General features: G+C 45.9%; 1 protein-coding gene across 4 annotated transcripts in view; it reads left to right on the forward strand.

Moving 5' to 3' along the window:
- Positions 1-24,165, forward strand: part of LOC145349855 (diacylglycerol kinase beta-like) — a 534,763-nt gene that overhangs the window by 502,538 nt on the left and 8,060 nt on the right. The window lies entirely within an intron of this gene.

A 24,165-nucleotide genomic window follows, 5' to 3' on the forward strand; every position in this document is an offset into this window, starting at 1 on the left:
AAATCAGTGGCTGTGGCTTGCACCCATATAGCTGTGAATCTAGCAGCAGAAATTACTTCCTGCAAATTATGATTTTGTTTTATGAGGGATGTACATGGTTAGCAGCAAGTACAAATGAATTAAGATAATAAACAGGAAATTCAGATGAACATGTTCCTATAATGTGTTTGTCAGCACAGTAATACTTTTAAAATGTAATTTCAACCCTGGAGTAAGAAGGCATTTAGATTTAAGTCAACTTGAGATCTCCTAATTTAACTGACTTTATTTGACATTAACATTTGCCAATACAATTACCCTGCAAAACAAAACCTAATTTGTCCGTGTGGCAAAATTATTGGGTCATCGAGCTTTTTTCTTGTCGCAACATAACTAAAGTGGGATAGTCCTACTTCTCACATTTTATTCACTATTAAGAATATTCAGTCTTCATGGTTTTATTGTGAAGTATCAGTAATGCTCAATTGACGTACACTTTCATCTTATGAAAATGCTCCAGATTGTAACTAAGCTGCTCTAGCCTGGTAACCACTAGGCAACAGTGATCTGTGCATAATTTGGACTGACACAGAAGTCATGTAATGCGAGTGGAATCCTATTCTAATTGACCCACTTCTTTTTATGCCCTGGTTATCCTGCACTTCAAGAATTGTAGCAGGTCTGAAATCTAGGTCTGGGTGGACAGTATAGCCCGTACTGAGTTCCTCCTGAGCACTGCAAACTGGAACAAAAGTCAGCAGGCGGGATTTTCCAGCCACGCTCACCCCAAGGCCGGAGAACCCCACCTGAGATCAACGGACCTTTGCATGGTCCGTGTCCCTGCCCACTACGATTCCCGTGGCGGGGGGGATGGGAAAATTCCACCCAGCATTCTTTACTGAGATCTGTACAGCTTGGAATAGGTCATTCCTTTTACTCCTTTCCCAATTGTCGTCTTTTTCTTTTCCGTGCTTCTCCTTTTCTTTCAAAGTTTGAGATTCACATTGCAATTCGGACGTCCCGGTGCCAGTAGCTTTTCAACGCTTCACCCAAAGTGGCTATTGTTCATGCGTAGGCCTCGATAGTGTGTTGATGGTTTCTTACACAATGGGGTGTTATAACCAAGTTCAAACTTGTCCTCATGCTTCATCTACACGTTAGAGATCACTTGATTGAAAACAGCAGCATCTTTATTGGTCCTCCTGCTGACAGACCCACTCTGCAATAGAAACTGGGTAATTTCACCACACTGGAGACTAGATGCAGGAATACAGAGCTGCTTTATTCAAGTCGCTCCTTGTTGCTAACTGGGTGCCTGAAACTGACCTTTTTTCTCTGCCTCCTCCAAGACTTGAGCACCTCCTAACTACGTCATGACCACATTGGGACAACAGCAATAGCGTTACACCTTTAACATAGTAAAACATCCCGAGGTACTTGACACAAGTGTAATGCAACTAAACTGGACTACGAGCCACGTAAGGAGGTGTAGAGCCAGCTGACCAAACGTTTAGTCAGAGAGGCAGTTTCAAGGTGTGTTTAAGGGAAAAAGAAAGGTAATGGAGTTCACGCCAATCCCACAAAATAGTGTGTGAGCCTAAAAATTGGCTCCATGCTCAGCACCAAACAGATTGCAGTGGTCCCAGTCCCTTTATATTGAGGCAAACCAGATCTCACCCAGAAAGGACGCAAGAGTGATTAACACGACATTGACTCAGAGGGGAAGTGAACTCTGCAGGGGTGGTGATCGGGGAGGGAGGGGACTCTGTAGGGGTGGTGATCGGAGAGGGAGGGGACTCTGTAAGGGTGGTGATCGGAGAGGGAGGGGACTCTGTAAGGGTGGTGATCGGAGAGGGAGGGGACTCTGTAAGGGTGGTGATCGGAGAGGGAGGGGGCTCTGTAAGGGTGGTGATCGGAGAGGGAGGGGACTCTGTAGGGGTGGTGATCGGAGAGGGAGGGGACTCTGTAAGGGTGGTGATCGGAGAGGGAGGGGACTCTGTAGGGGTGGTGATCGGAGAGGGAGGGGACTCTGTAAGGGTGGTGATCGGAGAGGGAGGGGGCTCTGTAAGGGTGGTGATCGGAGAGGGAGGGGGCTCTGTAGGGGTGGTGATCGGAGAGGGAGGGGACTCTGTAGGGGTGGTGATCGGAGAGGGAGGGGACTCTGTAAGGGTGGTGATCGGAGAGGGAGGGGGCTCTGCAGGGGTGGTGAATGGGGTGGGGGGGTGGAGTGGCAATGTCTGTGGGAGGAGGGGGGGCTGCAACTTAGACCTGCATAGGGGGCGATAGGTGGGGGAAGGAGGTCCCAGTGTCTGTGGGATGGGTGGGGGACAAGTTCAGGCATCACCCCCACCCCACCCCCCTCACCAACACCACCCCCCCCCTCACCAACACCTCCCCCCCCTCACCAACACCTCCCCCCCCTCGCCAACACCTCCCCCCCCTCACCAACACCTCCCCCCCCTCACCAACACCTCCCCCCCCCTCATCAACACATCCCCCCCCCTCACCAACACCTCCCCCCCCTCACCAACACCTCCCCCCCCTCACCAACACCTCCCCCCCCTCACCAACACCCCCCCCCTCACCAACACCTCCCCCCCCCTCACCAACACCTCCCCCCCCCCTCACTAACACCTTCCCCCCTCACCAACACCTCCCCTACTGGTGAGAATAGCATCCTGACACTTCTTTTGCACTCAGTGACGTAAGATTGTGACTTGCAGCTCGCCTGAAAAACCAGCACGATTCTCACCTATATTTTCGCACATTTGGTGCTTAGAAAGCCCTGAATTTTTATTTTGGAAATTCCTCCCATTTTTCAGCACCAATTCAGTTTTTCCTTTCCCCTCTTGCAGTCCTGTCCTCGTTCAACATCGAGACGAGCCCAATTCCTGAAATACCGGCCAGAGTCGTAAATCCGGTCACATTTTTCTTTGCCTGAGTTCAGGTGCAGGGAGTAACGATAATGCTCTCCCAAAAGGCTGAGATAAAATAATTTAGCACAGACTGATGATCAAAGCTGGGATCTTCGTTGTGTATGTTTGATTTTATTGAAGGAAGAGTGGGAAATAAGGCAGACAAAACGATGAGATGATTTGACCTTTTCCCTCTCCAAGAGAAGTCTTAAAACAGATATATGTGATACAGTGGATTTGATTTGAATGATTTGAATTTGATTTGATGATTTGAATTTGATTTGAATCATTTGATGATTTGAATTTGAATGATTTGATGATTTGAATTTGATTTGAATGATTTGATGATTTAACGATTTGAATTTTCTTTTCTCCGCTCTATTTAACTTTACCCTGCTGAACCCGCTGCCTCATGTGGAATCCTCTCCTTGCCAAAGGAGAATTTCTTTGTACGTGAGGATGGAAATTGAACGTTGACGTATTATTTGATCATGGAATTGTTTGGCCTGGTGTAGTTCTTACGTAACATGCATATATTGCACCATTTCAGCAGCATCACTAGGTGATACCGCATGAGAAAGAACTCTCATATTTCCCCTTCCCAGTTGAGGAACATTGTCTTTTCAGCCTGAATAAATACATGAATTATTTATTCAGTGGGCGGAGCTAGGTTCAGCTGACTGAGGGCGGGGATGGGCTGGTTAAAGGTTAACGTTTGTTTATTAGTGTCACAAGTAGGCTTACATTAACACTGCAGTGAAGTTTCAGTGAAAATCCCCTCACTGCCACACCTCGGCGCTTGTTCGAGTACACTGAGGAAAAATTTAGCATGGCCAATGCACCAAACGTCTTTCAGACGGTGGGAGGAAACGGGAGTGTCTGGAGGAAACCCACGTAGACAGAGGGAAAACCATGCAAACTCCACAGACAGTGACCCAAAGCCAAAATTGAACCCAGGTCTTTGGAACTGTGAATAAATCTTAATCAGGAACCCAAGCTCTGTTAGTAACAGTAAGTTGAGGGAAAAAAGTGAAAATTAACAAGACTGTATGAGAAGTTTTACATACGGCCCTTTGGTACGCTCCTATCCTGCTCCACAAAATCAAAGTTCGAACATCCCTATCCCTGACTATTTGATTTGATTTATTATTGTCACATGTATTAGCATACAGTGAAAAGTACTGTTTCTTGCGCACTATGCAGACAAAACATACCATACTTAGAGAAGGAAATGAGAGAGTGCAGAATGTAATGTTACTGTCATAGCCAGGGTGTAGAGAAAGGTCAACTTAACGCGAGGTAAGGCCATTTGAAAGTCTGATGGCAGCAGGGAAGAAGCTGTTCTTTAGTTGGTTGGTATGTGATCTCAGACTTTTGTATCTTTTTCCCGATGGAAGAAGGTGGAAGAGAGAATGTCCAGAGTGTGTGCGGTCCTAGATTATGCTGGCTGCTTTTCCAAGGCAGCAGGAAGTGTGGACAATGGATGGGAGGCTGGTTTGTGAGATGGATTGGCTACATTCATGACCTTTTGTAGTTCCTTGCAGTCTTGGGCAGAGCAGGAGCCCATGCCAAGCTGAGATACAACCAGAAAGAATGCTTTCTATGGTGCATCTGTAAACGTTGGTGAGAGTTGTAGCTGACAGGCCAAATTTCCTTAGTCTCCTGTGGAAGTAGAGGTGTTGATGGGCTTTCCTAACTGTAGTGTCAGCCTGGAGGGACAAGATAGGTTGCTGGTGATCTGGACGCCTAAGAATCTGAAGCTCTCGACCATTTCTACTTTGTACCCATTGGAGTAGACAGGGACATGCCCTCCACCACGCTTCCTGAAGTTGATGACTTGTCTTCTTCATTTTGTTGACATTGAGGGAGAGATTATTGTCATCGCACCAGTTCAGCAGATTCTCTGTCTTTTTCCTGTACCGTGTCTTGTCATTGTTTGCAATCCGACCCATAACGGTGGTGTGTCATCAGCAAACTTGAAAATCGAGTTGATGGGGAATTTGGCTGCACAGTCAGGGGTCCTGGTGTAAGTTTGAACCTGCAGGCTTCTGAGTTAGATTGGATTGCAGCTACGTCAGATGAGCTGGCACGGTAAGAATATATTTAGATGCTGTTCACAGGATAAAATTGCAACTTAAGTTGATTATTTTCATAAATCAAAAAGACTGGATGAAAGAATTAAGTTCTGCCAATGTAAACCCACTTCTCTGTGTGTTTTGTCAGCACACATCTTTTGTGGCACTGTCTTGACCTCATTACATGTTAATTGCCTTTGCACTGATGTTTGAATGCAGAAAGGACAGTTGGTATGGTAACCAAAAGCTGAGAGTCTTGCCTGCCATATCAGGCCATATAACATCAGCCGACATCATTACTTTGTCTGACTCATCCAGCCTGATAGCTTGTTGCTGAACTTGGGAGAAGTCGGCAAGAAGAACATGTACGGCCTAAAGACAGATGCAGGTTCTGACAAAGCAGCTGAAAATATCTCTTTGTGGTATATTTTTAATAATCATCGCTGTGTCAGCTGACTAAAAGCTCTGCTACCTTTCACTTCGCAATTCCAGTGATGTGCTTTGTAATTTGCTTTAATAGTGTTTCCAGAAATAGAATATACGATTAAAATCTGATGTGTTTAATACCTGGAGGTAATTTTACCTAACCAACTAAAACTATACCACTTATACCATCACTGACTCCGACAGAGGGATTTGCATTTCAGATACTAGGCGCTGGTATTATGACACGTTCTCTCTTACACAATCTAAAATTGCGGTATCCTACAAAAGTCAATTTCAATATCCAGTGCCATCCTACTTCACAGAGGGGGCGGGGGGTTGGATTTCCCATCCCGCCTGCCATGGGAAACGTCACAGGTGAGGGGTGGACCATGCAAAGGTCCATTGACCATAGGTGGGATTTTCCAATTTTGGGCCGAGCGCGGCTGGAAAATTCCATCTCCGTTATCCCTTCGGGAAATGATGCTAGTGCTTAAGATATTTGGATTGAAACCTATTTTTGGGTAGTATTTTCACTGGGCGGGTCTTTCAATCTTTCGTCAATGGAGGTAATGAGATAATTCTGGAGAAGTGGTGTAAATCATTCAGTTTAACATCTCGTGTAGCAAGCATCAAACTTTGGTTTTCTCATTTCCCTGCCCTTGTAATGTATTGACATGGCCCACATAGATGGGTTTTTTTATTGCTGGCTTCAGCTCCACGCCATCACCGCATTCTCTTAGTGTGGAACTCACTGTATTGTTGGGCCACCATTCTCAAGAATAATACTAACAAAACACATTGCTCGCAGGTTCCCATCTTTCCTGCTCTCAAGAGACTTACTATGATTTCAACAGCCCTTGACTACCTTAACTAAGTGTCCTGTCTGTGAGAATCGATAAGGCTTTGGCCTGTGAGGATCATCAGAGCTTTACCCAATCCCTGTCTGGGTAAAATTCACTGAAGGAGTCGATGTAACCTTGGATTACATCCTTCAAAGAACCAAGAACAAAGAAAATTACAGCACAGGAACAGGCCCTTCAGCCCTCCAAGCCTGTACTGACCATGCTGCCTGACTTAACTCCCACCCCCTACGCTTCCGGGGACCATATCACCTCTATTCCCATCTCATTCAAGTACTTGTCAAAACACCCCTTAGAAGTCACTACCATATCCGCTTCCACCACCTCCCCCAGCAACGAGTTCCAGGCACCCAGCACTCTTGAAGTTTCCTTGAAGTTAATAAAAAGGAAGTAAACTGAATCCATGACAGGACCACTTAGTCAAGTGGAATGCATGTCATGTAACACGTGGGAAGTTGTGAATGCCACCGGAGTCCTAGAAGACCACATATGCAGGGAGTGTCACCAACTACAGAAACCTGAGCTCTGCGCTTTGGAGCTCAAGCAGTGGATGGAGTCACTGTGGCACAGAGCTACATATTCAGAGAGGTGGTCACACCACAGCGTTGGGGGCCTGGAGGCAGGAAGGGAATAGGTGACCTACTAGTGGAGTGCCCCAGGGGTCGGTGCTGGGGCCTCAGCTTTTTACCATTTATATAGATGATCTGGAGGAGGGAACCGAGTGTAGAGTGTCGAAATTTGCTGATGACACCAAGATTGGGGGAACGGCAAATTGTGCGGAGGGTGTGGAGAGTCTGCAGAAGGATCTAGATAGGCTGGGCGAATGGGCCAGGAAATGGCAAATGGAATTTAATGTTGGCAAGTGTGAGGTGGTCCACTTTGGTAGGAAAAATGGTAGGAAGGACTATTACTTACGAGGCGAAAAACTGCAGCAGGCGACGGTGCAGAGGGACCTCGGGGTCCTTGTGCATGAGTCGCAAAAACCCAGCTTGCAGGTGCAGCAGGTGGTCAGGAAGGCGAATGGGATGCTGGCCTTCATAGCGAAGGGGATTGAATATAAAAGTAGGGAGGTCTTGCTGCAGCTGTATAGGGCATTGGTGAGGCCGCAACTGGAGTACTGTGTGCATTTTTGGGCGCCGCACCTGCGCAAAGATATTTTGGCCTTGGAGGGAGTGCAGAGGAGGTTTACTAGGCTGATACCGGAGTTGAGGGGGTTGAGCTATGAGGAGAGGCTGAATAAACTGGGCTTGTGCTCGTTAGAGTTTAGAAGAATGAGAGGAGATCTCATTGAGACGTATAAGATGATGAATGGGATGGATAGGATAGAGGTGGAAAGACTCTTCCCGCTCAAAAAAGACAATAGGACTAGGGGGCACAGCCTCAAGATAAAAGGGGGGCGGTTTAGAACAGAGTTGAGGAGGAACTTCTTCACTCAAAGGGTGGTGAATCTCTGGAATTCTCTGCCCATTGAAGTGGTGGAGGCTGCCTCGCTAAATATTTTTAAGACACGGGTTGATGGGTTTTTGATAGGAGAGGGGATTAAGGGTTATGGGGAGAGGGCGGGAAAGTGGAACTGAGCAGCGACAGATCAGCCATGATCTTATTGAATGGCGGGGCAGGCTCGAAGGGCTGGACGGCCTACTCCTGCTCCTATTTCTTATGTTCTTATGTTCTTATGACCCAGGCAGTCCAAGAGAACCAGGCCAGTGCGGCAGTCCGGTCGGGTCCTGCTCACCAATCGGGTTTTCCATTTTGGATACCGGTGAAGTTGGTTTCTCGGAGGAGTACTGTCAGAACTAAGTTTGTGGATGGCTTAGCTGTACTGGAGGGGAGGAAGAATAAAGGAAAAGCAGATAGGAGATTCACCAGTTAGAGGAACAGACAGGTGTTTCTGTGGCCCTAGACATGACACCTGGCTGGTATGTTGCCTCCCTGGTTCCAGAATTAAGGATATATTGGAGCAGCAGCAGGACATTCTTTTGGGGAAGAGTGATCAGTCAGAGGTCATGGTCCACATTAGTACCACTGACTTAGGCAAGAAAGAGAATGGGTTCTAGAAGCAGATTGTAGGGATCCAGGACTTGTAAAGCAGTAATCTCAGGATGACACCTAGTCCCACATTGGAGTGAACATTAAATAGGAGAATTGAATGATTGGACATGTGGCAGAAAAGCTGGTGCAGGAGGAAGAGCATCAGGCTTCTGAGATGTTGGGACTGTTTCTGGGGAAAGTGAGACATGTACAAGTAGGACAGTCTACAGCTGAACAGGACTGAGATGAACAACCTTGCAGGGAGATTTGCTAGTGCTTTTGAGGGGGGGTTCAAACTAGATTGATAGCAGGACAGGAACCTGAGGGCATATTAAGAGCAGGGAATGAGAGATGAAAAATTAGTGGTGATTCTGAAAAACCAAAGAAGCATAGGATTAAAAAGTGTACAATACAGCGATGTGGCAATGTTAAGAGTTAAAATGCACAGAGTGTAGTAAATGAAGCTGATGATCTGAGGGCACAGATGGATAAATGGCAACATGATATCATCGCTATAACAGAAACCTAATTTAAAGAGGGGCAAAAATGGCAGCTCATCATCCCTGGATATAGAGTTTACAGGCAGGATATGGGCAAGGATGAAAAAGGTGGGGTTGTAGCATTATTGGTTAAAGAATCAAATACATCTGTGAAGTGAGATGATATACTAAATGTATCCTCAACTGAGGCTGTATGGGTTGAGCTCAGAAATAAAAAAGGGGCAGCCACAATGCTAGGAACATACTATAGACCCCCAAATAGTCAAAGAGTTTGAAGAGCAAATATGCAGGCAAATTTCTGACTGCAATAACAGTAGGGCAGTAATTGGTGGGGACTTCAACCACCCAAATATCAGTTGGGATATGAACAATGTGAAAGCTTCAGAGGCACAAAATTCTTGAACTGCACTCCAAAGAACTTTTCTAGCCACAAAGTCCAACAAGAGGGGTTGCAGTTCTGGATTTAGTCTTAGGAATTGAATCTGGGCAAGTGAATGAGGTAGCAGTGGGAGACCACTTTGGAATTAGTGACCATAACATATTTAGATTTAGCATCATTACGGAAGAAACATAGAAACTGGAAGCAGGAGTCGACCATGAGGTATTGGATGAGGTCTTACTTGAGAAAGGATATACCGGCACTGGAGCGGGTGCAGTGGAGATTCACTCAGTTGAGAGGGTTGGCTTATGAGGAGAGACTGAGTAGACTGGGGCTTGTACTCATTGGAATTCAGAAGAATGAGGGGAGATCTTAAAGAAACATATAAGATTATGAAGGGAATAGATTAGATAGAAGCAGGGAAGTTGTTTCCACTAACAAGTGAAGCTAGAACTAGGGATCATAGCCTCAAAATAAGGGGAAGCAGATTTAAGACTGAGTTGAGGAGGAAGTTCTTCACACAAAGGGTTGTGAATCTGTGGAATTCCCGGCCCAGTGAAGCAGTTGAGGCTCCCTCATTGAATGTTTTTAAAGCAAGGATAAATAAGTTTTTGAACAGTAAAGGAATTAAGGGTTATGGTGAGTGGGCGGGTAAGTGGAGCTGAGTCCACAAAAAGATCAGCTGTGATCTTACTGAATGGCAGAGCAGGCTCGAGGGGCCAGATGGCCTATTCCTGCTCCGAGTTCTTCTGTTCTTATATTCTTGTAACGTTTGCACAATCGATGTTCATTTACAGCAGAGATTTTCAATCTGGAAATTCACTCAGCAACATCTTGCTAGCAGTTGAATTGGCCTAATTGGGTAAGGCTTTTCAGAGAGAGACAGCTCTTCAGCTTTACTGAATTAAAGAAGATTGGACTGAGGACAATTTGTCCAATCCAAATTGTTGTCGAATAAAATCCAACTGTTCTTCAAACTATACACTTACATCTAAGTGGAGTCTCTTAAAACAAGATACAAAAAATACAAAGGATGCGATTTTCCCAAAAGAAAACTAAAATTGGCCATTCACGCCGGTGGGAATTTCTGTTCCCACTGCGGTGAGTGGAAATTTGGCTGAGCGCCAAATTCTCCGTCCTTCCTCACAGAGGTGGTGAAGCAGATAATTCTAATCTAAGTGTCATAACAGCGAGAAAACCAGAGTGACCTGTACTGGACCCAGTGACGTAGTACAGACTGCAGTCATCCCACACTCAGTTTGCCAATTCTGAGCAGGGTGGGGCTTAAACGCACCAGTGAGCCCAGCTGCAAACCCCTTGTAAAAGGGCGCCCTGATCTCTCAATGCACTGAGAGACCCCCCCACCTCTTCCCATTGGACACTGGGGCCCACCCACACTGACGGCATGTTTCACCACTGCCTCCCCGACATGGGTTGCCAGCATCGGGGCCCTCCCAGTGGTTCCCGACACACACCCCCACTTTATGACCACCAACATGCACCTCCGTAGCCCCCAGCTGCATAGACCCATGTCACAGGCTCCCCCCCCCACCTTCTCGGGCCTCGCCCGCTTGATACTGCCCCTCGCAGGGGCAGAGTATGGGAGACAGTGCAAGACGGGCAAAAGATTTGCTCGTACCTCCCTGCTGGAAGATAGCGGGATCTCAGTAACAGAATAGAATCCCCAACAGAAACTGGTTCCATCCTATTTTATGCTGCCCAATCCGTAGATCTAACAGACTTCCACCTTTGTCCAGCTAAAGCTTCAGGAGAAAACCAAATTACCGCGACGCTGGAATCTGAAACACAAACAGAAAATGCTGGAAAATCTAAGCAGGTTTGACAGCAAAATGTTGGCAAGCTCTGACGAAGGGTCACCCAGACTCGAAATGTTGGCTTGACTCTCTCTCCGCGCAGATGCTGTCAGACTCGCTGAAATTTTCCAGCATTTCCTGTTTCTGTTTAAAATTTCAGGACCTTCGTTTATAAAGATCAAAATATAAATTGATAATGAGGGGTAGGCAGTCGAATATATTCACAGTTCTGTTTGAGAGTGTCTGTAATTCAAATGGTCAGAATCCAAAGACCCAATCACGAATGTATTGATAAAAATGTAGACAGATTTTGCTTCCTTTTGCTCAGGAGTAACTGAGCCTCGCAAGAAAGCCTTTTGTCTGTTCCACCACTTGGTAAGATCATTACTGAGCGACGTAACTTAATATACCCAACTTCGCCTGATATTCCTTATTACCTATAATTAACAAAAACCTTGTTTTTGAAGCTCAAATTCCAATGTTGCTGTTGTGATTATTTGCATTTAACTCCTTGCGATAAAAGCTGTGACTATCCCATGAGCTCTCCTATAATTGTGACTTACTTGGCCTTGAAGGAACCTATCTTCAGTAAAGCTTGTTATCTGTCCGTGTGATCTCAATGGGGATGAGGTATTTGGGTTCAAGACCTCTTGTGTTCTGCTGGGCAATTTGAGTTATCCTTTTTCCTTTCATAAGCAGATGCAGAGTGACAGTGGCACAGTGGTTAGCACCGCTGCCTCTCAGCGCCGGGGACCCGGGTTCAATTCCCAGCTTGGGTAACTGTCAGTACGGGGTCTGCACATTCTCCCTGTGTCTGCGTGGGTTTCCTCTGAATGACGTGCTATTTGGATGCATTGGCCATGCTAAATTCTCCCTCAGTGTACCCTAACCGCTGCCAAAGTGTGGGGATTTTCACAGTAACTTCATTGCAGTGTTAATGTACACCTACTTCTGACACTAATAAATACACTTTTAAAAAAAAGTGATTGGCAAATAGAGTTAATCTGAGATGCATTTTAGTCACTTCTGTTTTCCCCAAGGGTAATCTGTAAGCTCCTCTATCTCTTGTTCTGCTATAGGTGATTTTCAATACCAATGACTTTAATTGAACAATCACAAAACACGAGTGTAATCAGTCATCTGTGCAGGGATATTCCAGCCTGTGCTAAGTAACATAGATGTACATTTTCCAAGCATCTCCCACCCTCGCTACTCACTGCCTCCACAATACATTTCCCTTCTAAAGTCGCCATTGAACATGCTGAGTCAAACAAGGTGCAACAGAGCCACGTGTAACGAGGAGCTGTGAATTTTAGGAAGTGCCCTAAAGAAAAGTTTGCAGATGTAAACTGCTTACCAAAAAGTTAATTTGCAAAAAGAAGACAAGTTAACAAGCCCCGATCCTTCCCCTTATGCACAATTCATGAAGCCTTTTGTAACAACTAACTGGATTGAGATATGCCTGGAAAGTAGAAGGGGCATTGCTCAAGTGCCAGCAATGAGGTTTAATGCTTTGCAATTTTCCAAAGTTGTAACAGCTTTCTTCAAAAAAAATGCTACGAAGATAACATACAAGTGAGCCACTCACCCAGAGGGTAGCAGGGAACTAGCTTAACACCCAACCTTAATGGAATCTAAAGAGACTTCTGGTCTTTCAGTCTGTAAATACAGGAAGTACGGGCCACACAAAAAAGGAAATAAGAGAGGAATAGCCAGTGTTTGAGAATAAGTTTAAAACCCAAAAGTCTTTTATAGACATGATAAAAGTAAAACGGCGGACAAATAAAGGGTGGGGTCAATTGAGGCAAACAAAAATCTTCTTAGATCAGAGGGCATGATTGAGGTACTAACTGAGTATTTTTCAGATGTTGCTGGTAAGGATATTGCCAATGATGGAGTAGAGAAATTGGATAGGATAAAAACAAATAAAGAGGAAATATTAAAATGATTAGAAAAGACACCTGGTCAGGATAGGACGCTTCCTATTCTCTGCTTTCTGTCTCTTAGCCTATTGTAGATCCACACTGTTCCTTGTATCCAGTGGGCTTTGCTTCAATTGTGCTAACAAGTCTTTAATGTGGTCCTTTATCAAAAGCTTTTTGAAAGTCTGCTTACACAATATCAACCACAGCAAGCTGATAAGGAAAGTAAGGTTGGAAACTCTGGAGGCCCTGGCAAAATTCTTTCATTCCTCCTCAGATATGAAGGTTGTGCCAGAGGCCTGGAGGATTGGAAATCCCTGTTCAAAAAAAGGGGAGAGGGGTAAACCCAGCAACTACAGATCCGTTACCCAAGCGCTGATGATGGTGAAACATTTAAAGATATTAATCTGGGACAAAATTAATTAGCATTTGGAAAAATATGCGAGTCAGCCCAAATGTGTTCCAAACAATCATGTTTAACTAACTTGGTTAAGTTATCTGATGAACTAACATAAGGGTTTGGTCAAGATAATGCAGTTGTGTGTGTAGACTTACAGAAAATAAAACATCATAGAGTAGAGTTGTTAGCAAAATTGAACCTTATGGTGAATATTTTAAAAAATCTCATCAGCTAACACTTTATACTACAAAAGTTTTAAAATAACCAGCAGAGTAAGAGATCTAGAGATAGCCACATGTATAACCACATGGGTTTTTGATAGGAGAGGGGATTAAGGGTTATGGGGAGAGGGCGGGAAAGTGGAACTGAGCAGCGACAGATCAGCCATGATCTTATTGAATGGCGGGGCAGGCTCGAAGGGCTGGATGGCCTACTCCTGCTCCTATTTCTTATGTTCTTATGTTCTTATAATACTGCATTTAGTTTTGTTTCTTTTTCATGACGAGTGAGAGAGTAAAAAGTTCAAAAAAGTACCGCAAGATTATTTCCCAGTTTAAAGAACTATAGTTAAAAACAGCAACAGAGATTGCTAGAAGTTTATAAAACAGTGAAAAGGCTGAATTACATAGAGTCATAGAGGTTTACAGCATGGAAACAGGCCCTTCAGCCCAACTTTTCCATACCACCCCTTCTTTAACCCCAAAGCAAGTCCCAATTGCCCACATTTGGCCCATATCCCTCTATACTCATTTTACCCATGTAACTGTCTAAACACTTTTTAAAAGACAAAATTGTACCTGCTTTTACTATTATCTGTGGCAGCTTGTTCCAGACACTTAACACCCTCTGTGTGAAAAAAATTACCCCTGTAGGCCCTTCTGCGTCTCTCCCCTCTCACCTTAAACCTATGCCCTCTAGTTTTAGACTCCCCTATCTTTGGGAAAAGATAATGACTATCTAGCTGTTCTGTGCCCCTCATTATTTTATGGACCTCTATCAGATTGCCCCTGAGCCCCCTGTGCTCCTGGGAAAAATGTCCCAGTCTATCCAGCCTCTCCTTATAACTCAAACCATCAAGTCCCGGTAGCATCCTAGTAAATCTTTTTTGCACTCTTTCGAGGTTAATAATATCCTTACAATAAAAGGGTGACCAGAACTGTGCACAGAATTCCAAGTGTGGCCTTACCAATGTCTTGTACATCTTTGACAAAACATCCCAACTTTTGTATTCAATGACTTAGAAACCCTACAGTACAGAAAAAAGCTATTCAGCCCGTCGAGTCTGCACCGACCACAATCCTACCCCCATATCCCTACATATTTACCCACTAATCTCTCTAACCTATGCAGTCTCAGGACACTGAGGGCAATTTTAGCATGGCCAATCAACCTAATCCGCACATCTTTAGACTGTGGGAGGAAACCAGGGCACCCGGAGGAAACCCACGCAGACATGAGGAGAATGTGCAAACTCCACACAGACAATGACCCAAGACGGGAATTGAACCCAGGTCCCTGGAGCTGTGAAGCAGCAATGCCAACCACTGTGCTACCGTGCCGCCCCAAATGTTCTGACCAATGAAAACCATGCATGCCAAATGCCTTCGCCACCACTCAGTCCACCTGTGGCTCCGCTTTCAAAGAGCTATGAACACGTACCCCTAGATTCCTTTGTTCTATAACTTTCCCCAACACCCTGCCATTAACTGAGTAAGTCCTGGCCTGGTTCCATCTACCAAAATGCATCAACTCACACTTACCTAAATTAAACTCCATCTGCCGTTCGTCAGCCCACTGACCCAATTGATCAAGATCCATTGCAATCCTAGAAACCCTCTTCACTGCCCATGTGCCACCAATCTTGTCATCATCTGCAAACTTACTAACCATGCCTCCTAAATTCTCATCCAAATCATTCATATAAATAACGAATAACAGTGGACCTAGCACTGATCCCTGAGGCTCACCACTGGTCACAGGCCTCTAGTTTGAAAATTAGATTATTTCACTTTAATTGTTTGGAAAGGACCAGGGGTCAGGCAGTTCAACCACGTGAGTGGAAATATGTGGCTGCGGTGGGAGGGTTGTGTGTTTTGGTCCATCTTGAGCGATTCTCTGGCCACAATGCGATTTGCAGCAGTTGTGTATGTAGACTTACAGAAGATAAAATGTCACATAATAGACTTGTTAGCAAAATTGAACCTATGGAATTAAAGGGACCGTGACAACTGGGTGACACAGTGGTTAGCACTGCTGCCTCACAGCGCCAGGGACCCGGGTTCAATCCTGGCCTTGGGTGACTGTCTGTGCGGAGATGTCTGTGATGAGATTTTCCCCAAGTCTGTGAGGGTTTCCTCCAGGTGCTCCGATTTCCTCCCACGTTCCAAAGATGTGTAGGTTAGGTCGATTGGCCATATTAAATTGCCCTTTAGTGTTAGGGGGTCTAGTGGGTTAATGCGTGGGGTTACAGGGATAGGACCTGATTGGAATTGTTGTCGGCGCACACCTGATGGGCTGAGTGGCCTCCTTTTGCACTGTAAGGATTGAATGAACTGGGATTGGCTGAGGGATGGGAAGCAGAGTAGTGATAAACGGCTGTTCTTCAGACTTGAGAGGAAAGAAAGAATCCTAGCATTTCAATAATGCTTTTCATACCTCAGATCATTCCAAATTACTTTACAGCTAATGAAATATTTCTGTTGTAATGTAAGAGGTGTGGCATTCAGTTTCCATACAGCAAGTTCCTAGAACAACGATGTGATAATCTGCTTTAGTGACGCTGAACGCTGACCGAGGGTGAAAAATGGCCAGAACACCGATGGTAACTCCGCCGTGTTTATCTTTTTAAAAATGTCACGAGACCTTCGATATCCACCTGAGAGAGGAGACAGAGCCCTCAGTTTAACATCTCATCCAAAAGACAGCATTCACATTGGTGTTGCATTGCATTGCTGGGAGGGTGGGGGAGGGGGGGAGGGGGGGAGTGGAGGGTGGGGGGGGTGGGGGAGGGGGGGAGTGGAGGGTGGGGGGGGTGGGGGAGGGGGGGAGTGGAGGGTGGGGGGGGTGGGGGAGGGGGGGAGTGGAGTGGGGGAGGGGGGGAGTGGAGGGTGGGGAGGGGGGGAGTGGAGGGTGGGGAGGGTGGGAGAGGGGAGGGGTGGGGGGTTGGGGGGAGTGGGGGGAGGGGAGGGGTGGGGGGGAGGGGTGGGGGGGAGGGGAGGGGTGGGGGGGAGGGGTGGGGGGGAGGGGAGGGTTGGGGGAGGAGTGGGGGGAGGGAGGGGAGGGTTGGGGGAGGAGTGGGGGGAGGGAGGGGAGGGTTGGGGGAGGAGTGGGGGGAGGGAGGGGAGGGGAGGGTTGGGGGAGGAGTGGGGGGAGGGAGGGGAGGGTTGGGGGGGAGGGGAGGGGGGGGAGTGGAGGGTGGGGGAGGGGGGGAGTGGAGGGTGGGGGAGGGGGGGAGTGGAGGGTGGGGGAGGGGGGGAGTGGAGGGGGGGAGTGGAGGGTTGGGAGGGTGGGGGAGGGGGGGAGTGGAGGGTGGGGGAGGGGGGGAGTGGAGGGTTGGGAGGGTGGGGGAGGGGGGGAGTGGAGGGTGGGGGAGGGGGGGAGTGGAGGGTTGGGAGGGTGGGGGAGTGGAGGGTGGGGGAGGGGGGGAGGGGGGGAGTGGAGGGTTGGGAGGGTGGGGGAGTGGAGGGTGGGGGAGGGGGGGAGTGGAGGGTGGGGGAGGGGGGGAGTGGAGGGGGGGAGTGGAGGGTGGGGGAGGGGGGGAGTGGAGGGGGGGAGTGGAGGGTGGGGGAGGGGGGAGTGGAGGGTTGGGAGGGTGGGGGAGGGGGGGAGTGGAGGGTTGGGAGGGTGGGGGAGGCGGGGGAGTGGAGGGTGGGGGAGTGGAGGGTTGGGAGGGTGGGGGAGGCGGGGGAGTGGAGGGTGGGGGAGTGGAGGGTTGGGAGGGTGGGAGGGAGCGTGGGGTGTTGGGGGGCGCTGGGGGATGTGGGAGGATAGGGATGATGGGGTGTAGGGAGGGTGGGGGAGAAGGTTGGGGCTTAGGGAGGGAGTGTGAGGTGGGGGGGGGGGTAGGGAGGGAGGGTGGGGAGTGTGAGGTGGGGGGGGTCAGGACGGTGGGGGAGTTGTTAAGTGAACATGATTTTCTGTTCAGTTACATTAATGGTGTGAATACTGTGTGCAGAGTGTACCTGAATCCCCGGTACTCACTCTGAATGGGTAAGCTGCCTCTCCTGAGCGCGACATTAGCAGAGTAACCTCCCCTCACCCAGCCCCTGTTCATTTTGTTTCTCCACAGTACGAGAGCAGCCTGATTTCTATCAGCTCGCTCTGTGTTCATAAAATTATATTGCTGAAGTTCAGCACATTCGGTGAACTGTTCCCCAAGAAAAACTCCTTCTCCGTGTATAATGATTTTTTTTACACTTCATTCCTCATTATACCATCGCCACCTCCAGCAGCATTGCATCCTGTTTTTCATTCATGAATTCTTGGCAAGTATCACTATCAGCTGTTTCTGTCCCAGGCAGAAGGGAGCTTGTTATGCCTCAGCTTATTACCACATATGGAATCGCGATCCTGCAAGGTGCCAACAGAGTTACAAGGTTTCATTATGCATTTCTAGCAGATAGTACAAAAGCTGTCTTCATGAGAATTTTCACTGAATTTTAAACACCACTCGCAATCTACTGTCAGCCGAGGGAGAAGGGATGTGGGAGAATTCGTCAGATTTTTGTTTAAAAGGAAACTGAGTTTACAGAGTTGGATTATCGAAGGGTACCGAGACAGGTAACTCAAGCAAGGAAACCCCACCCTCCAGGGTGAAACATACCCCAAACTTCTCGCTCAGGTGAGCAGGGGCAGGATGGAGTCAGCCCCATGAGTTCAGAAGCACAACGCAAGTCACCACAGGGGTGGGTGAAGCCCACCTCAGTCCTCTCAGACTTTGCCCCAGTTGTTTTAGAATTCATTCAGCCCTTTGGCCCTCACCCTGCATACCCCGCCCACCTGCATGGCCCCTCTCGCCCTGCATACCCCGCCCACCTCCATGGCCCCTCTCGCCCTCCATGTCAACTCAGTATCATTCTATTGCCCCCCCACCCATCCCCCATGGCCACCCATACTCTCCAAGCCAACTCACTGTGAATTCACTGTGTCGTGGGCAGACCTCAGGAGCAATGTTGAGATGAAAAAACATCTAAAAATTGGATAAAAGTCTCACTTCTACACTTTTGATAGTTATAGTGAAAAAATACCATTCATAAAACCCATTCATAGCTTTTAAATCTCTATTAAAAAAAACAAGGAAACTCCTATTCAGACCCCACATCAAAATCAGCTCATCTTTTAATAGATTCTTTAAATTGTCAATCAAACTGTGAAGTCAGAACCCAACTGCTGAGATAATTTAGCTTTTGAAACGCAATCAAGCATTCACTGTGGCATAATGATAACGAAAGACCTCTATTGCAACTGCATAACCAGATGCTACTTTATTTTCCAACCTGCTCTGTGAATCAAAACAGCCTGGCAATGGGTATCTTTTAACTCTCACTGACAGCTGCAACCTATTTTTTTTAAGAGTATAAAGAACAGGTTATTTAAAAATATTCAGACCGAAATGTTTATACAGATCACATCCACCTTCCCAAGAGTTTTTTTATGTTTACTCCATCAATTTGTGGATCCCGCAATGCAGGTTAAGGCCCTTGTAAAAGCCAAAAGAGTTCTGTTTAAACTTAGACTCAGCGCTGTGAATGACGCCCTACTCCTTTCCAAATTGGACACCTCAGGAATGAGGGTAAGACATCAGCATTGCTGCCATTTTTAAAGATCCACAGAGTCTACCCAAGTCCACAAAAATCCAACCGAAAGTCCCTTGAGAACTCATTGCTGCCTTAAGGCTAAGGCAGTTTACACAGATCCTATTGTGCCTCTTTGGCAGAGAGAGGTACAGGGTGTGTAATTAATTAGATATTAGCTATCTCTGTTTATAAATGCTTAAAATGTCTCTCGAAGCCCCACAGAATTTATTGAGCAAATAACAAAGATATATACATCAGAAAGGTCCCATCCTCAATCTTACACAGTTAGCTGACCTAATCCTGGGTGCTGGGTAGTAGCAGCGGCAAATGCCTGGTGTCCTGGATCAAGAAGGGACAAAACGGCCAGAGTTTGTTCTTCTGAAAGGAACCCAATGGTTTCCTTGCTACGAGTGTACGTTTCTGGGAATTGGAGGGGGACAAAATCAGGCTCAGTGGTAATGGTAAATAGGCTGCCAACACCTACTGTTAAATCTCTCATGTGAGTAATGACCATTTGGATAAAATATCAGCAGACAGTTGGCACCTGCGAAACCATCCCCACCAAGGATTCAACATCCTTCAGAGAAAGTGGGGGGGTAGAAAAAAATAAAGTTCGATTTTGTAAACTGTGTCCAAATCTAACAAATGCTCTTTTAAAAAGTTATGTATGCCATAAGAAATCAAAACATTTATTTTCTTCTTCCCCAAAGGAATATATAAAATAGTTATTTGCTTCCTGATTAACTAACACTTTTGGCAAACCCTGAATGAATGCCTTGTTTACATTCCCAAGTGAATCTCTGGTAATCTGTTTGCAACATCAGCCCAGATGGTTTTAACTTTAACCACAAAGTTACTGCAGCACTCAAGAAATGCACTATGATGTTGTGAAAGACCCTTGGGGTAATTGAGGCCTCTGTTACATCGTGGCACAGTAACAGTCCATAATATTTCTATCGATACATACTCTATAATGCATTGAGTCTAGGCTGGCATTTCAGAGGGTACTGAGGGAGCCTGGCATTGTGGTTAAATGCTGTATGCTCCCTTGATGATTTGTTGAATTTATTCAATGAATAACTGAATCATACAGATCGGTAATGGCATCACAGTAAACTTCAATGCTCTGGGTTAGGAAGGAAGAAGCCATTTCACAGAAATTGCTGCTCAGATAGAGGCCTTTCACCCCAGTTGGTCTATGCTGGTGTTTTGCTCCACCTCCTCCCATCCTGCCAGTAATATCACCAATTTTTTTTTTCCTTGTGTAGCTTCCCAATAAATGCATCTGTGCTATTTGTCTTAATTACCCCATGTTTTATTTTTGTTCATTCACAGCATGTGGGTTTGGCTGACAAGGGCAATATTTGTTGCCCACACATAATTGCCTTGAGAAGGTGGCAATGAGCCATCTCCTTGGATACAACTGGGTGACCTGCTAGGCCACTTTAGACAGTTAAGAGGGAGCGACAGTGCTGTGGATCTGGAGTCATTTTCTAGGCCAGAGCAGATAAGGGTGGCAGATTTCCTTCCTTAAGGGACATTAGTGGATCAGATGGGATTCTACAGCAATCCTGTCATTTCACGGTCACCATTCCTGATACTAGCTTTTAATTCCAGATCTATTGACTAACCAATTGCCCAAGTTGCCACATGGTGGGATAGGAACTCATGTTTCCTGAGCGTTTGCTGTGATTTGCGAGGCAAGTGTCATAACCATGATGGTCTCATCCCACCGTGAGACCATTTTGTCACCACTCCCTGGAAAAGGAAGTTTCTCCTGAATTCTGATTGGATTTATTAGTTATTTTTGACTCCTGTTTTAGATTCCCCCACAAGCAGGAACATTATGTCTGCAATCAGCCCACTCCTGAGTGGAATCAGAGACTCTCATATACCAAACCGCACATCCTTTGAATGAAACATTAAACCCAAGCCCTGTCTGACTGTTCAATCATATTTTATAATCTTATAATCCCAACAGTGCAGAAGATCAGCCCATCGAGTTTGCACCAATTCTCTTATTCCCCATAACTCGACGCATTTATCCCACTAATCCTCCTACCCTACTTATTTTTGGATACGAAGGGAGAATTTAGCATGGCCAACCCACTTGACCTAAACATTTTTGGACTGTGGGGAGGAAACCGAAACACCGAGAGGCAATCCACGCAAACACGAGGAGAACGTACAAGTTCTACACAGACTATCACCCAAGGCTGGAATCAAAGTCAGGTTCCAGGCACTGTGAGGCAGCAATGCTAACCACTGTGCCACTGTAAAGATCTCAGGGCATGATTTAAACAAGAGCAAAGAGTTATTTCAATGTCCTGGCCAGCATTCCTCCCTCAGCCATCACCAAAAGCTGTTCATTCATCTCATTCCCTATTTGTAGAATTTTACTGTGTGGAACTTGGCCGCTGTGTTTGTTTGTGCAACAGCGAATACATTGTGGATGCCCTTTTGTTACATGTCAGGTGCCTTAGAATGTCTTAAGGATATTATATAAATGTTAGTTCTTTCTTTAATAGAAATAGAATGTAACAAAAACAGCATGGTGCAGCACAGTGACACAGTGGTTAACACTGCTGCTTCACAGCGCCAGCGATCTGGATTTGATTCCCAGCTAGGGTCACTGTCTGTGTGGAGTTTACATGTTTTTCTAATGTCTGCATGGGTTTCATCCGGGTGCTCCACTTTCCTCCCTCAATCTGAAAGATGTGTGGTTAGGTGCGTTGGCCATTTCTCCCTCATTGTACCCGAACTGGAGTGTGGCGACTTAGGGATTTTCACAGTGACTTCATTGCAGTGTTAAGCCTACTTGTGACACTAATAAATAAACTTCATTTCCCCTTTCCCTACCCCAACCACATCTTTCAAATGTCATTTTATTCCCTCCTTTTAGGATTCTAGGCCAAGCATTTTTATTAACTATTCTAACGCACTGCAAGACCTCCCTCCTGCATTTTATTATCGACAAACTTAATCTCATTCAGGGGTCCCTGCGTCCTACCTTGTACCAAATCCTGTTCACCCAACACCCACTGACCTAGACTGACTCCAGTTAAGCAAACTTCAATTTTAAAATTTCCATCCTCGTTGTCAAATTCCCCCATGGTCTGCCCTGGCCCAATCTCTGTAATCTCCTCCAATCCTAAAATACTCCAAAATATGTGTGCTCCTTGAATTCGAGCCTCTTGACCTTCTCCTTTAATGAAGGAGCTTGGTAGAGGAGATGTTTCCACTTTTGGAGAATCCAGAACAAGAGAGCACAAATCAAAGATGATTTGCTTTATTATTGTCACATGTATTAGTATACAGTGAACAGTATTTTTTTTTTGCACACCATACCGACAAAACATACCGTTCATAGAGAAGGAAAAAAGAGAATGCAGAACGTAGTGTCACTAATAACTCTAATTGGAGAATGGATTCAAGGGAAACCTCTTTATTGCGAAGGTGGTGAAAATGTGTGACTCGGTTCCATATGAAGTGTTGGAGATGGATAATACGGATGCAATTACATGAGGGAGAGAAGAGTAGAAGGATTTGTTGATACAATGAGATGAAGAAAGCTGGAAAGTGACTCTCACGGAGCAGAAACACAAACATAAGCCTGTTGTCCTGAATGGCCAGTTTGCGTGCTGCAAATTCTGTGTAAACGTTGAACTGATAACCCAATTGTGTAAGGCAGAAATTGCAGCTTATTTTTCCTAGAACTTTAGCACAATTGACAATAGCATACTTGGAATTTAATTATCAGGAACTAACTTGTGTTCCTTAATGTAGATACGGAGAAGGTTTGTTGCTTCTTATTTAGCGCTGGTTGATGGGGACTGTTTGAATGGACGAGCCAGAGAGCAGCAGTTTTCCCAGAAAATGCCTTTGTATCTTGAGCATCTTTTATAAATAATCAATCACGTTTCGGTGAATCTTTTGGTATCTGACCTTGGCTTAAAAAAGCTTTTCAATGAATGCAACATTCACTGACTCCACCTCTCCACAGAGGGTGTGGGTCACAGTAGGACATGTATCTGCGATAGTTTCCGACTGGCCCTCGGAATCTACCTGAGGTTGGAAGGTGAAAGTTGCAGCTTTAGTTAAGCAGATCACAGGGTGTTTTGCTGTTGGAATTTGATGCAAGTGTAAAGTTCCTTGTCTTGTTTTTCCCTGACTACCAAAGCATTGAAAAGTCTGACAACACCAGGTTTTAGTCCAACCTATTTATTTGATAATATACTCGCAAGCTTTCGGGTTAGCCCCTTCGTCAGGTGAATGGACTAACCCGAAAGCTTGCGAGTATATTATCAAATAAATAGGTTGGACTAAAACCTGGTGTTGTCAGACTTTTCACTGTGTTTACTCCAGTCCAACGCCGGCATACCCACATCATACCAAAGCATTTCCATCCCTTGGCTGGACTTACAGCACATCTTTCATTAAACCAGGGCTAGGAGCCAGTGCCACTGTTTCACAGCAATGCGGTACTCTGCTACACCATTCTACCATCTATTAATGATCTGATTTGTCTGATGAAAAGTTTGAGATTGCAGCAAAGTTGTTCACTCCAGAAAATGTTACCTTCTGACGAGAGCAAAATACGGCAGAAATGGAAAAACCTTCTCCTTATCCTGGATTTTTTTTTGCTAACTATCGTAAGCCCAGTTGCCGACAAATCGTGGCCTCCCAAAATGACTTTTCTTTTACTTTCTAAACATTCCCTTTGGCTGGAATTTCTTGGCTTCTCACGCTGGTGGGATCTTCTGGTCCCACCAAAGCCAACAGATGTCTGAACGGCTCACCGCATCCGCTGCTAGGGAATCTGCTACGGCAGGACTGGAAAATCTCGGCCGGAATAGAGCCACAACATTAATAATCCCAGTGATGTTCCCTTCTGTACGAGTGCAATTGAACCTATGTCACATAATTCCATGACACCAGATGTCAGTGGTACAGTGCATTATGGTGCAAATGGTGCATTACTTTTATGCAGCAATATTATCCACAGAAATAAACCAGTGAACAAAATGTTACAGATCAGTAAAAGTATCCTGGTTTATATTTGAAGATTA

The sequence above is a fragment of the Carcharhinus amblyrhynchos genome, chromosome 11, assembly GCF_965287045.1.
Source record: "Carcharhinus amblyrhynchos chromosome 11, sCarAmb.v2.hapA, whole genome shotgun sequence".
In the NCBI taxonomy this organism is placed as follows: Eukaryota; Metazoa; Chordata; class Chondrichthyes; order Carcharhiniformes; family Carcharhinidae; genus Carcharhinus; species Carcharhinus amblyrhynchos.